Source organism: Hoplias malabaricus, unplaced genomic scaffold, assembly GCF_029633855.1.
Source record: "Hoplias malabaricus isolate fHopMal1 unplaced genomic scaffold, fHopMal1.hap1 H_1, whole genome shotgun sequence".
NCBI lineage: Eukaryota > Metazoa > Chordata > Actinopteri > Characiformes > Erythrinidae > Hoplias > Hoplias malabaricus.
In genome coordinates this window covers 3,326,609-3,341,608 of record NW_027101324.1, presented here as the reverse complement: position 1 = coordinate 3,341,608, position 15,000 = coordinate 3,326,609, and the positions used below count along the sequence as shown (strand labels likewise).

The window sequence follows — 15,000 nt, the reverse complement described above, 5'->3', positions numbered from 1 at the left end:
TAGAAACCCCGCTCAGTACGAGAGGAACCGCGGGTTCGGATACTTGGTATTCGCGCTTGGCTGTGGAGCCAATGGTGCAAGGCTACCATCCGAGGGCTTACGACTGAACGCCTCTAAGTCGGAATCCCGCCTAGAAGGAGCGATACGTCCGTGCCCGAGGTTCGATACGGTTGGTCCGGGATAGCCGCGGCGCGCGGCGGGGGAAACTCCGCTCCGCCGCCGGTGACCAGAGCCGCACGAGACTGGAACCAGGGCCGGGGCTAACGAACGCCTCGGTCCGCCCTTCCGTCCCTAAGCGCATGTTCCTTGATCCGGGGTGCGAAATGACTCGTAAACGACCTGATTCTGAGTGCGGGTGTCATAAGTGGCAGAGCGGGTGCATATACCGCGATCCATTGAAAGTCATCCCGTCCACTCAAACATTTGTCGGGGGGGGAAGGCGAAAGCAAACCCCCGGTCCAGGTCTGGTTCTCTGGGGCGCGGGCCCCGGAGACTCCGTACACCGGTTAGAGGGAGCCGGTGGCGGGCATAGGGGAGGTGGGTACTCCCCTGTGAAATCCTGGATGACGGTTTTAGGTCTCGTAGTGGGCGAAAATCGGACTTAGTGCAATTTCCGAAACTCTGGTTCTCTGGGGCGCGGGCCCCGAGAGTCCGTACACCGGTTAGAAGGAGCCGGTGGCGGGCATAGGGAGGCAGGTCGCTCCCTTGAATGGTCCTGGATGTCTGGACTTAGTGCAATTTCCGAAACTCTGGTTCTCTGGGGCGCGGGCCCCGAGAGCCAGTACACCGGTTAGAGGGAGCCGGTGGCGGGCATAGGGAGGCAGGTCGCTCCCTTGAATGGTCCTGGATGTCTGGACTTAGTGCAATTTCCGAAACTCTGGTTCTCTGGGGCGCGGGCCCCGAGAGCCAGTACACCGGTTAGAAGGAGCCGGTGGCGGGCATAGGGAGGCAGGTCGCTCCCTTGAATGGTCCTGGATGTCTGGACTTAGTGCAATTTCCGAAACTCTGGTTCTCTGGGGCGCGGGCCCCGAGAGCCAGTACACCGGTTAGAGGGAGCCGGTGGCGGGCATAGGGAGGCAGGTCGCTCCCTTGAATGGTCCTGGATGTCTGGACTTAGTGCAATTTCCGAAACTCTGGTTCTCTGGGGCGCGGGCCCCGAGAGCCAGTACACCGGTTAGAGGGAGCCGGTGGCGGGCATAGGGAGGCAGGTCGCTCCCTTGAATGGTCCTGGATGTCAGCAGTTTCTGAAGAAGGGCGCCCTCTTGTGGTCCCATGGCCGAAGTACATGCTCTGAGCCCGGGTATCGCAGTGGGCGGAATGAGACTTAGAGGAATATTGACGGAGCCATGAGGGGCCTCCCCTGGAGGTCCCATGGCCGAGAAAAGTGCTCCGAGCCCGGGGTGATAGAGAACCGTGAACGCCGCGGTCTAAGACCTCGGGTATCGCAGTGGGCGGAATGAGACTTAGAGGAATGATGACGGAGCCATGAGGGGCCTCCCCTGGAGGTCCCATGGCCGAGAAAAGTGCTCCGAGCCCGGGGTGATAGAGAACCGTGAACGCCGCGGTTAAAGACCTCGGGTATCGCAGTGGGCGGAATGAGACTTAGAGGAATGATGACGGAGCCATGAGGGGCCTCCCCTGGAGGTCCCATGGCCGAGAAAAGTGCTCCGAGCCCGGGGTGATAGAGAACCGTGAACGCCGCGGTTAAAGACCTCGGGTATCGCAGTGGGCGGAATGAGACTTAGAGGAATGATGACGGAGCCATGAGGGGCCTCCCCTGGAGGTCCCATGGCCGAGAAAAGTGCTCCGAGCCCGGGGTGATAGAGAACCGTGAACGCCGCGGTTAAAGACCTCGGGTATCGCAGTGGGCGGAATGAGACTTAGAGGAATGATGACGGAGCCAGGAAGGGCCTCCCCTGGAGGTCCCATGGCCGAGAAAAGTGCCCCGAGCCCGGGGTGATAGAGAACCGTGAACGCCGCGGTTAAAGGCCTCGGGTATCGCAGTGGGCGGAATGAGACTTAGAGGAATGATGACGGAGCCATGAGGGGCCCCCCCTGGAGGTCCCATGGCCGAGAAAAGTGCCCCGAGCCCGGGGAGATAGAGAACCGTAAAGCGCGCGGGTTTGGGGCTCGGGTCTTCCAGTGGGCGGAGTGAGACTTAAAGGAATATTGACGGAGCCATGAAGGGCCCCCCCTGGAGGTCCCATGGCCGAGAAAAGTGCTCCGAGCCCGGGGAGATAGAGAACCGTAAAGCGCGCGGGTTTGGGGCTCGGGTCTTCCAGTGGGCGCTCGTTCCAGCGGCGCGGGCTGGATGGTTTAGTCCGAGGAGGAGTGCTTAAGTGTGGGCCGGATAGGTTCGAGAGGTGCGCTGGGTTGGTGGAGGTCCAGCCCCGGAGGTTTGGAGCGGGGCGATGTAGCGAGCGAGGCCGAGTCGGGTGAGCCTGGGCCGGGCATGGGCGTTGGCGGCGATGGGGGTCTTCTCCCCGGAGGTTTGGAGCGGGCGATGGAGCGAGCGAGGCCGAGTCGGGTGAGCCTGGGCCGGGCATGGGCGTTGGCAGCGACGGGGGTGTCTTCCCCGGAGGTAAGTACCGTGGGGGGCAAGCGTGAGATATTCCAGGCCGGGAAAAGTGAGCTAAATTCGGCAAAGCGTTGTTAAAAAGGGGGGTCGGTTGATTTTTTTGTTAAATCTAAACGAACAAAGGGTGCGAGGCGTGAAAATTGCATTCAGCCGTGATTTTTTGGCAAAGTGCTAACCCTAGTGTTCTCCCAGTGGGACGTTTTAAAGTAGGACTTAGAAAAATTTCTGACCCTCTTCGCCCTAGGTAGCAAGCCCAAAACGGAGCACCTCGGAGAGGTAAAAATTCAGAGGGCATGGGGGTTTCCAGTGCGGTGCCGTCAGGACATTAGGGTTCCTTTAGAAAAGACGAAAGTTTGGGTACACCGTATGTAACTATGACAAGCCCAAGGCTCTGGTTCGCCTGTGGGCATGAATATAGTGAGATTTCCGCGTTATCTCACTGGAGGTGACCCCGGAACGGTTCAAAACCTAAGTCGAGACTTCCATGGGACCCCGGCGATGGGAGTTTGAAGCCCGAGGAGTGACGCCCTCTGGGCTAAGGTTGGTGGTAGGTTCGGCCCCCCTTTCTGGAGGTCTAAACTGACTTCCATGGACCCCGGTGATGCGAATTTGATGCCCGATGAGGAGCACACCTCTGGGCTAAGGGTGGTGGTATGCTCGGCCCCCCCCCTCTGGATGTTTAAACTGACTTCCATGGACCCCGGTGATGCGAATTTGATGCCCGAGGAGTGACTCACCTCTGGGCTAAGGGTGGTGGTATGCTCGGCCCCCCCTCTGGAGGTCTAAACTGACTTCCATGGACCCCGGTGATGCGAATTTGATGCCCGAGGAGTGACTCACCTCTGGGCTAAGGGTGGTGGTATACTCGGCCCCCCCTCTGGAGGTCTCGAATGACTTCCATGGACCCCGGTGATGCGAATTTGATGCCCGATGAGGAGCACACCTCTGGGCTAAGGGTGGTGGTATGCTCGGCCCCCCCCTCTGGATGTTTAAACTGACTTCCATGGACCCCGGTGATGCGAATTTGATGCCCGAGGAGTGACTCACCTCTGGGCTAAGGGTGGTGGTATGCTCGGCCCCCCCTCTGGAGGTCTAAACTGACTTCCATGGACCCCGGTGATGCGAATTTGATGCCCGAGGAGTGACTCACCTCTGGGCTAAGGGTGGTGGTATACTCGGCCCCCCCTCTGGAGGTCTCGAATGACTTCCATGGACCCCGGTGATGCGAATTTGATGCCCGATGAGGAGCACACCTCTGGGCTAAGGGTGGTGGTATGCTCGGCCCCCCCCCTCTGGATGTTTAAACTGACTTCCATGGACCCCGGTGATGCGAATTTGATGCCCGAGGAGTGACTCACCTCTGGGCTAAGGGTGGTGGTATGCCCAGCCCCCCCTCTGGAGGTCTCGAATGACTTCCATGGACCCCGGTGAAGCGTATTTCATGCCCGATGAGGAGCACACCTCTGGGCTAAGGGTGGTGGTATGCTCAGCCCCCCCTCTGGAGGTCTAAACTGACTTCCATGGACCCCGGTGATGCGAATTTGATGCCCGAGGAGTGACTCACCTCTGGGCTAAGGGTGGTGGTATGCCCGGCCCCCCCTCTGGAGGTCTCGAATGACTTCCATGGACCCCGGTGAAGCGTATTTCATGCCCGATGAGGAGCACACCTCTGGGCTAAGGGTGGTGGTATGCTCAGCCCCCCCTCTGGAGGTCTAAACTGACTTCCATGGACCCCGGTGATGCGAATTTGATGCCCGAGGAGTGACTCACCTCTGGGCTAAGGGTGGTGGTATGCCCGGCCCCCCCTCTGGAGGTCTCGAATGACTTCCATGGACCCCGGTGAAGCGTATTTCATGCCCGATGAGGAGCACACCTCTGGGCTAAGGGTGGTGGTATGCTCAGCCCCCCCTCTGGAGGTCTAAACTGACTTCCATGGACCCCGGTGATGCGAATTTGATGCCCGAGGAGTGACTCACCTCTGGGCTAAGGGTGGTGGTATGCCCGGCCCCCCCTCTGGAGGTCTCGAATGACTTCCATGGACCCCGGTGAAGCGTATTTCATGCCCGATGAGGAGCACACCTCTGGGCTAAGGGTGGTGGTATGCTCAGCCCCCCCTCTGGAGGTCTAAACTGACTTCCATGGACCCCGGTGATGCGAATTTGATGCCCGAGGAGTGACTCACCTCTGGGCTAAGGGTGGTGGTATGCCCGGCCCCCCCTCTGGAGGTCTCGAATGACTTCCATGGACCCCGGTGAAGCGTATTTCATGCCCGATGAGGAGCACACCTCTGGGCTAAGGGTGGTGGTATGCTCAGCCCCCCCTCTGGAGGTCTAAACTGACTTCCATGGACCCCGGTGATGCGAATTTCATGCCCGAGGAGTGATGCCCTCTGGGCTAAGGGTGGTGGTAAGCCCGGCCCCCCCTCTCTGGAGGTCTAGATTGACTTCCATGGACCCCGGTTAAGCGTATTTCATGCCCGAGGAGTGACGCCCTCTGGGCTAAGGGTGGTGGTATGCCCGGCCCCCCCTCTGGAGGTCTCCAAAACCTAAGTCGAGACTTCCATGGACCCCGGTTATCCGAATTTCATGCCCGAGGAGTGACGCCCTCTGGGCTTAGGGTGGTGGTAAGCCCGGCCCCACTCTCTGGAGGTCTAAACTGACTTCCATGGACCCCGGTGATCCGAATTTCATGCCCGAGGAGTGACGCCCTCTCGGCTAGGGTGGTGGTAAGTGCAGCCCCCCCTCTCTGGAGGTCTAAAATGACTTCCATGGACCCCGGTGAAGCGAATTTCATGCCCGAGGAGTGACGCCCTCTCGGCTAGGGTGGTGGTAAGCCAGGCCCCCCCTCTCTGGAGGTCAAAACTGACTTCCATGGACCCCGGTATAGCGTATTTCATGCCCGAGGAGTGACGCCCTCTGGGCTAAGGGTGGTGGTATGCCCGGCCCCCCCTCTGGAGGTCTCCAAAACCTAAGTCGAGACTTCCATGGACCCCGGTTATCCGAATTTCATGCCCGAGGAGTGACGCCCTCTGGGCTTAGGGTGGTGGTAAGCCCGGCCCCACTCTCTGGAGGTCTAAACTGACTTCCATGGACCCCGGTTATCTGAATTTCATGCCCGAGGAGTGACGCCCTCTGGGCTTAGGGTGGTGGTAAGCCCGGCCCCACTCTCTGGAGGTCTAAACTGACTTCCATGGACCCCGGTTATCCGAATTTCATGCCCGAGGAGTGATGAACCTCTGGGCTAAGGGTGGTGGTAAGTGCAGCCCCCCCTCTGGAGGTTTCCAAAACCTAAGTCGAGACTTCCATGGACCCCGGTGATGCGAATTTCAAGCCCGAGGAGTGGTGCCCTCTGGGCTAAGGGTGGTGGTAAGCCCGGCCCCCCCCTCTCTGGAGGTCTAAAAGGACTTCCATGGACCCCGGTATAGCGTATTTCATGCCCGAGGAGTGACGCCCTCTGGGCTTAGGGTGGTGGTAAGTGCAGCCCCCCCTCTGGAGGTTTCCAAAACCTAAGTCGAGACTTCCATGGACCCCGGTGATGCGAATTTCAAGCCCGAGGAGTGGTGCCCTCCGGGCTAAGGGTGGTGGTAAGCCCGGCCCCCCCTCTCTGGAGGTCTAAACTGACTTCCATGGACCCCGGTGTAGCGTATTTCATGCCCGAGGAGTGACGCCCTCTGGGCTTAGGGTGGTGGTAAGCCAGGCCCCCCCCCTCTCTGGAGGTCAAAATTGACTTCCATGGACCCCGGTTATCCGAATTTTATGCCCGAGGAGTGACGCCCTCTGGGCTAAGGGTGGTGGTAAGTCCGGCTCCCACCCTCTGGATGCGTTCAAAACCTAAGTCGAGACTTCCATGGACCCCGGTGATGCGAAGTGACATGCCCGAAGAGTGGTGCCTTCTGGGCTAAGGTTGTGATAAGCCCGGTCTCTCCTCTGGAGGTCTGTGGTTTTAAAGTGAATATTTTCTAAGTCCCTCACCTGAGATTTTAAGAGAATCAGGACCCTCCTCAAGCCTCGTAGCGAGTCCGAGGGAGGTTCATCGTTGTCGGCTATGCGAAAGGGGTTCAGACGCCTCTAATCCTGTGGGCATATGGTTTCTCAGCCTGGTGCCGTCGGGATATTAGGGAGGCATTAAATCAGACGTAAGTTTGGGTAACAGCGATGCGAAACGCTATGCCCAAAGGAGTGGCTTCCCGATGGGCTTGAAATAATGGGAATGTCTGCTCTGCTTCCCTGGATGTGTTCAAAACCTAAGTCGAGACATCCGTAGACCCCGTTGATGCGAATTCCATGCCCGAGGAGTGACGCCCTCTGGGCTTAAGGGTGGTGGTAAGACCGGCCCCACTCTCTGGAGGTCTAAACTGACTTCCATGGACCCCGGTGATTCGAATTTCAAGCCCGAGGAGGTGCACACCTCCGGGCTAAGGGGATGGTTTGGGTGGCCTCCCCTCTGGATGTGTTCAAAACCTAAGTTGAGACATCCATAGACCCCGGTAATCCGAATTTCATGCCCGAGGAGTGACGCCCTCTGGGCTTAAGAGTGGTGGTAAGACCGGCCCCACTCTCTGGAGGTCTAAACTGACTTCCATGGACCCCGGTGATGCGAATTTCATGCCCGAGGAGTGGCGCCCTCTGGGCTAAGAGTGGTGGTAAGACCGGCCCCACTCTCTGGATGTCTAAAATGACTTCCATGGACCCCGGTGATTCGAATTTGAAGCCCGAGGAGGTGCACACCTCCGGGCTAAGGGGATGGTTTGGGTGGCCTCCCCTCTGGATGTGTTCAAAACCTAAGTTGAGACATCCATAGACCCCGGTAATCCGAATTTCATGCCCGAGGAGTGACGCCCTCTGGGCTTAAGGGTGGTGGTAAGACCGGCCCCACTCTCTGGATGTCTAAAATGACTTCCATGGACCCCGGTGATGCGAATACACAAGCCCGAGGAGTGGCACACCTCTGGGCTAAGGGGATGGTTTGGGTTGCCTCCCCTCTGGAGGTCTAAAAATGACTTCCATAGACCCCGGCGAAGCGAATTTAAAGCCCGAGGACTGGCACCCCTCTGGGCTAAGGGGATGGTTAGGGTGGCCTCCCCTCTGGATGTCTAAAATGACTTCCATGGACCCCGGTGATGCGAATACACAAGCCCGAGGATTGGCACACCTCTGGGCTAAGGGGATGGTTTGGGTTGCCTCCCCTCTGGAGGTCTAAAAATGACTTCCATAGACCCCGGCGAAGCGAATTTAAAGCCCGAGGACTGGCACCCCTCTGGGCTAAGGGGATGGTTAGGGTGGCCTCCCCTCTGGATGTCTAAAATGACTTCCATGGACCCCGGTGATGCGAATACACAAGCCCGAGGAGTGGCACACCTCTGGGCTAAGGGGATGGTTTGGGTTGCCTCCCCTCTGGAGGTCTAAAAAATGACTTCCATAGACCCCGGCGAAGCGAATTTAAAGCCCGAGGACTGGCACCCCTCTGGGCTAAGGGTGGTGGTTAATCCGGCCCCCCCTTCTGGATGTGTTCAAAACCTAAGTCGAGACATCCATGGACCCCCGGTGATGCGAAGTGACATGCCCGAGGAGTGACGCCCTCTGGGCTAAGGTTGTGATAAGCCCGGTCTCTCCTCTGGAGGTCTGTGGTTTTAAAGTGAAAATTTTCTAAGTCCCTCACCTGAGATTTTAAGAAAATCAGGACCCTCCTCAAGCCTCGTAGCGAGTCCGAGGGAGGTTCATCGTTGTCGGCTATGCGAACGAGGTTCCAACGCCTCAAATCCTGTGGGCATATGGTTTCTCAGCCTGGTGCCGTCGGGATATTAGGGAGGCATTAAATCAGACGTAAGTTTGGGTAACAGCGATGCGAAACGCTATGCCCAAAGGAGTGGCTTCCCGATGGGCTTGAAATAATGGGAATGTCCGCTCTGCTTCCCTGGATGTGTTCAAAACCTAAGTCGAGACATCCGTAGACCCCGTTGATGCGAATTCCATGCCCGAGGAGTGGCACACCTCTGGGCTAAGGGTTGGTGGTAAGTCAGGCCCCACCCTCTGGAGGTTTTCAAAACCTAAGTCGAGACCTCCGTAGACCCCGGTGATGCGAATACCGAAGCCCGAGGACTGGCACCCCTCTGGGCTAGGGTGGGGATAAGATATGCCCCCACCCTCTGGAGGTTTTCAAAACCTAAGTCGAGACCTCCGTAGACCCCGGTGATGCGAAATGACATGCCCGAGGACTGGCACCCCTCTGGGCTAGGGTGGGGATAAGATATGCCCCCACCCTCTGGAGGTTTTTAAAACCTAAGTCGAGACCTCCATAGAACCCCGGTGATGCGAAGTGACATGCCCGAGGACTGGCACCCCTCTGGGCTAGGGTGGTGGTTAATCCGGCCCCACCTCTGGAGGTTTTCAAAACCTAAGTCGAGACCTCCATAGACCCCGGTGATGCGAATACCGAAGCCCGAGGACTGGCACCCCTCTGGGCTAGGGTGGTGGTTAATCCGGCCCCCCCTCTGGAGGTTTTCAAAACCTAAGTCGAGACCTCCATAGACCCCGGTGATGCGAATACCGAAGCCCGAGGACTGGCACCCCTCTGGGCTAAGGGGATGGTTTGGGTGGCCTCCCCTTCAATCCCGATGATTCGTTCGATATATGCCCAGGGAGGTGAACACTTCTCTGGGCGTGAGGGGGTCGAGCGTATGAGGGTTGTACCCCGTTATGGTTCCTACTATAAACGAATCCGAGCGGCGGGTCCACAGGCCACCGACCACCTGCCCACTTGCGGGGTGGGTGCGACGGGCCGCCCGCCGGCAGTTGTCCCCGTTCCTAACCTAACTCTTGCCCGTGCGCGAGTCGAAAGGGGCATACAAACCCCCGAGGCGAAGACCGGCGTTCCGCTTGGTCTAATGTGGGATCTCCCAGATTTTCCCCTCCGCGGGGACTTGGGAGCGCACCACCGGGCCCCCGCGCTGGAAACGGCCGGAGGCAAAGAGCGCATTAGAGGTGTCACGGATCGGTCTTTTTAAACGGACCGCGGCTGGAAGTTCGCAGGGGAAGAGGCGCTCGGTTTACGGTTCCCGGGCCCCGACCCCCTTCGTCTTCTTAAATCGAGAAAACTAACCGTAGGCTCCGGGGGGGCGAATCGTAAAACCTTTGCCGACCTCCTCGCACTGCGAGGGGGCCAGGATTTGCGGCTTGTCCGCGTATCGGTCCTACCAAGGACCGCGGCTGGAAGTTCGCAGGGGAAGAGGCGCTCGGTTTACGGTTCCCGGGCCCCGACCCCCTTCGTCTTCTTAAATCGAGAAAACTAACCGTAGGCTCCGGGGGGCGAATCGTAAAACCTTTGCCGACCTCCTCGCACTGCGAGGGGGCCAGGATTTTGCGGCTTGTCCGCGTATCGGTCCTACCAAGGACCGCGGCTGGAAGTTCGGTGGTGAGCCCTCGACCTTACGAGATTGGGGGCAAAACCCTTCGTCTTCTGAACATCAGACGGCTCCGGGGGGGGCGTACCGTAAAACCTATGCCGACCTCCTCGCGCTTTGAGGGGGCCAGGAAATTCTCTTCCATTCTCTTCCCTTAAACGGACGTCCTTTACGCCCGTTCGAAATGCGGCATACCCGGAGCACCAGGGGCAGGCTTCTAATCCGAAATAATACCGGCTTTTAGAACGATCCTCCCCGCCACGTGCTCCAGCCTCCATGGCTCGTGGACCCCCCGTAACAGGGGGTCCGCTTGTCCCAGAATCGTTCCGAGGGAGACTTAGCCGATCCGTCGGTCTAATTTCCACCGCAGTTTGGGTCCGTTAAAAGGTCCGAGTCGGTGGTGCCTTAGGGTCGGGATCCTATTGAGGGAAGGAACCGGCCCCTAGCCTGCACCGTCCGGGCCTTGAATCGTACATTTTCCAAGTAGTCAAACCCCCGATTGCAGACCCACCTCCGGGGGGTCTCGTTCGAAAAGCCTTTCCGCGGTGCGCGTCTCTTCCTCCTTCGGGGGGTCGAGTTCCACGCACCACCGACTCTCTCTCTTTCCCCAAGCCGGGTTTGAGTACCAGAGGGATCGGCCTGGTTGATCCTGCCAGTATCATATGCTTGTCTCAAAGATTAAGCCATGCAAGTCTAAGTACACACGGGCGTTGGTACAGTGAAACTGCGAATGGCTCATTAAATCAGTTATGGTTCCTTTGATCGCTCCACACGTTACTTGGTATAACTGTGGTAATTCCAGAGCTAATACATGCAAACGAAGCGTTGGAAGTGGGGGTGCCGTTTCGAGGTGGTCGGTGACTGGTTCACCTTCCCCCCTCGGCGCCCCCCACGGATACGTGCATTTATCAGAACCAAAAAACCCCCTCCCGACTCCGGTCGGGTCCGCTTTGGTGACTCTAGATAACCTTTGGCCGATCGCAGAGCCCTTCGGGGCGGCGACGTCTCATTCGAGTGTCTGCCCTATCAACTTTCGACGGTAGTCTACGGGACTACGTGTGGTGACCACGGGTAACGGGGAATCTGGGTTCGATTCCGGAGAGGGAGCCTGAGAAACGGCTACCACATCCAAGGAAGGCAGCAGGCGCGCAAATTACCCATTCCCGACACGGGGAGGTAGTGACGAAAAATATCGGTGCGAGGCCCCGTTTGAAGGTTTCGGGACCGAAATGAACTCAATCTACGTCCGTGGGTGAGGACCCATTGGAGGGCAAGTCTGGTGCCAGCAGCCGCGGTAATTCCAGCTCCAATAGCGTATGTTAACGTTGCTGCAGTTAAAAAGCTCGTAGTTGGATCCGGGGACGGGTCCCGGCTGCCGGGCCTCTGCCCGTCCGGACTTCGCGGTGGGAAGCTGCCCCTCTCCGGGGGGGTTGGGGACCCCCCGCGGGTCTCTGGGTGGAGGTCGCGGGACCTTGTCCCTACTCATCCGGTGTCCTCTGCTCCCTTCCTCCGCGGAGAGGCCCTTAGCTGGGTCGTCCGCCGCGGTTGAATACGTGGGGGGCGGAAGGGTCCGGTGCGTTTACTTTGAACAAAACAGAGTGCTCAAAGCAGGCCGAAGCGTGCCTTGAATGGACTGAGCTAGGAATAATGGAATAAGGCCTTCCCATGGGGGGCGAGTCGGAGCTCTTCGGCGAGGCGGCCGGGCGGGGCCGTTTTCTGGCCGCCGCACGGTTCCCCGAGCCGGGGGGGTATCCGACCGCTCTCTTGGTCCTATTTCGTGGGTTTGACGGACCAAAGGTCATGATTAAGAGGGACGGCCGGGGGCATTCGTACCGCACCGAGAGAGGTGAAATTCGTAGACCGGTGCGGGACGGACAAAAGCGAAGGCATTTGCCAAGAATGTTTTCATTAATCAAGAACGAAAGTCGGAGGATCGAAGACGATCAGGTACCGTCGTAGTTCCGACCGTAAACTATGCCGACCCGCGATCCGGCGGCGTTGGGTTAACGACTATGACCCGCCGGGCAGCGTCCGGGAAACCACGAGTCTTTGGGCTCTGGGGGGAGTACGGTTGCAAAGCTGAAACTTAAAGGAATTGACGGAAGGGCACCACCAGGAGTGGAGCTTGCGGCTTAATTTGACTCAACGCGGGGAACCTAACCCGGCCCGGACACGGTAAGGATTGACAGATTGACGGCTCTTTCTCGATTCTGTGGGTGGTGGTGCATGGCCGTTGGTAGTTCGTGGAGCGATTCGTCTGGTCAATTCCGGTAACGAACGAGATCCCATCCTTTAAGTAGTTACACGGCCCCTCTCCTGGGTCGGACTCTATCCCCGAAGGTCCCCGTTCGCGGGGGGTCCCCATCGGGGTGGGGGTGTTGGGGGTTTCGGCGGGGGTCCGGTTCTACCCCGGATCGGTTCGGGGAGGTGATGCGGTTGACGGGGGTTCAGTTCTGCGTCGAGTGGGTGGCTCCGGCCTCTCCCCTTCGCGTTCGGTTCCCTCCCCGATGCCGTCCGCACCTCGTTCCGCTCTCCGGGTGTGGGTTGTCCGTCCTTCGCCTTCGCCTTCCCTCTCCCCTCCCCGGTGCCCTCCCGCTTACCGCGGGCCTGAAGGTTGGGGTTCGCCCGGTGGGAATCAGCGGTCGGTGGCTAAACTTCTTAGAGCGATTTGTGGCACAGAAGCCACTTGAGAAATGGAGCAATAACAGGTCTGTGATGCCCTTAGAAGTCCGGGGTCGCACGTGAGCTACAATGGCTGGTTCAACATGTAAGTTACCCTACGCCGAGAGGTGCGGGCAATCCTATGAACGCCATTCCCCGCTGGGGACAGGGGATTGCAACTATTCCCCTCGAACGAGGAATTCCAAGTAGGCGCGGGTCACCAGCCCGCGTCGATTAAGTCCCTGCCCTTTGTACACACCGCCCGTCGCTACTACCGATCGGATGCCTCGGTGAGGTCCTCGGACCGTCCCCGGGGCGGCCCTCGAACGGGGGTCGCCTCCGGGCGATGGGAAGTCGATCGAACCCGGACATCTAGAGGGAGTAAAAGTCGTAACAAGGTTTTCGTAGGGGAACCTGCGGAAGGATCAATAACGGTGACCTGGCCGCGGTCGGCGCCCGCCGTCCGTGCCGGTTGTCGAGTCGGACTCGAGAGGCCGAACCTCCCCCCCGGCGGGTACCTTCAAGGTATGGACCGCAGAAGCCTCGTACCTTTCGTCGTCGGCCGACGTGAGTCTCTCCCCCCTCCGGGTGGGTGGACGTAGCGAGCCGGCTTCGGAACTCGGGGTTATGCGAGGACCGCCTTAGGTGCATAGGTACCCCGGTCCGCCCCTCCCGTTCGCGGGGGGAAGAGTGGCGCCGGAGCCGCCCGCCGGGTAGTTAAACCCAAAAAACCATTGATCGTTGAAGGCTTGATTGTGCGTGCGCGAGTCAAAGGGGCTTACTCACCCCCAGGGCGTTGGCCGGTGCTCGCCGGCCTCGGTGGGATCTCCCTGAACCCATCCCCCCGGCACAGGGGGCGGTGGTGGACGGGAGCGTACCGCCGGGCGAAACTCTTTCCCCTCACGGGGTTAGAGCGGAGCTTAAGAGCGCATGCAAAATACCCCCGATGTTGGCTTCGCAGAGACGGACCGTATAATAGTCTAAGGCCGGTGCGCGAGTTGAAGGGGCCTCACGAACCCCGGATGCGTTTATAAACACCCGAAAGGAGACGGCCGGTGCCCGCCGGTCCTGACTAGGTGGGATCTACCCAGCGCCTTCCCCTAAGCGGGGACTTGGGAGCGTACCACCGGGCCTCGCTCATACCCTCCGGGGTGGAGAGCTTGGCTTTGAGCGCACGCCTGAATGCCTTAGACCGGGACCCGTAACGCAGCGAACCAAACCCCTGGGCCTCGCCGGGAACGGCGGGTGCCTAGACCCCGGTCTCCTAAACCACGTAAGTCTCGGGCACCTACTCGGGCGATCGTCCCCCGGGCCGTAACTCCTCGGTCCGGTGGTGACGCCCAGGTTCAATGACCTTTCCCCCCCTGCACGGGGGTGGAAGGCACCCGGCTTGAAATATATTGGCAAAAATTGTCTCTTGTTCGAATGGCTTCCTTCGCCCGGCCTGTAACGGGCCGGGCACAAACCCGAATACGACTCTTAGCGGTGGATCACTCGGCTCGTGCTTCGATGAAGAACGCAGCCATCTGCGTTAACTAATGTGAATTGCAGGACACAGATCATCGAAATTTCGAACGCATATTGCGGCCGCGGGGGTCCATCCCGCGGCCACGCCTGTCTGAGGGTCGCTTTACCCATCGATCGGTCTCCGCGCCCCCGCTGAGAGAGAGAGACCGCGGCTGGAAGCTCGCAGGGCCTGAAAACGGCCCTTCGTCTTCCCAAACGAAGACTCGGTTCCGAGCCAGTCCACGCGGCCCGTGTTGCGAGAGAGCTCCGTACAGGGAACGGAGGGAGAGCCGAGTAGGTCCGGGTCCACGTCCGTTACGGTCTCTCCCCGAGTCCCGAGCGGGGCTCCGCGCAGTCGGACGCGGGGGTGGCGAGTGCCGATTAAACCCAGCGAGCGGGCGAGTGAGCGGGCGGGCGAGCGGCCGGGGTGGGGGGGAAGGTGTCGCGGAGTTCGGTCTCGTGCCGGGCTCTCGCCCCTCGCCCCTAGCCTTCGGCCCTCCGCCTCCGCCCTCGCCCCCGCATAAGAAACCTCTGTGTGCGGCCTCAGATCAGACGAGACGACCCGCTGAACTTAAGCATATCAGTAAGCGGAGGAAAAGAAACTAACAAGGATTCCCTTAGTAGCGGCGAGCGAACAGGGAAGAGCCCAGCGCTGAATCCCACTTTCCCCTGACCGGGGTTGGCCGGGAAATGTAGCGTACGGAAGTCCGTAAGATCCGTCTCGGTGCGGACGCGGGACCAAGTCCTCGCGAACGTGGCTTCTTCCCATAGACGGTGAAAGCCCGGTAGCGAGTCCCGCGTTCCCGCCCGGGTAGGTCGGGCTTCTCGGAGTCGGGTTGCTTGGGAATGCAGCCCA

General features: G+C 59.4%; 1 non-coding gene and 1 pseudogene across 1 annotated transcript; both read left to right on the top strand.

Moving 5' to 3' along the window:
- Positions 1 to 427, top strand: part of LOC136685981 (28S ribosomal RNA) — a 4,635-nt pseudogene extending 4,208 nt beyond the window's left edge.
- A 13,685-nt stretch (positions 428 to 14,112) lies between these two features.
- LOC136686004 (5.8S ribosomal RNA) lies at positions 14,113 to 14,266 on the top strand. The gene has a single exon (XR_010800255.1). It is a non-coding gene; the product is annotated as a 5.8S ribosomal RNA (ribosomal RNA).
- The last annotated feature ends 734 nt before the right edge of the window (positions 14,267 to 15,000 follow it).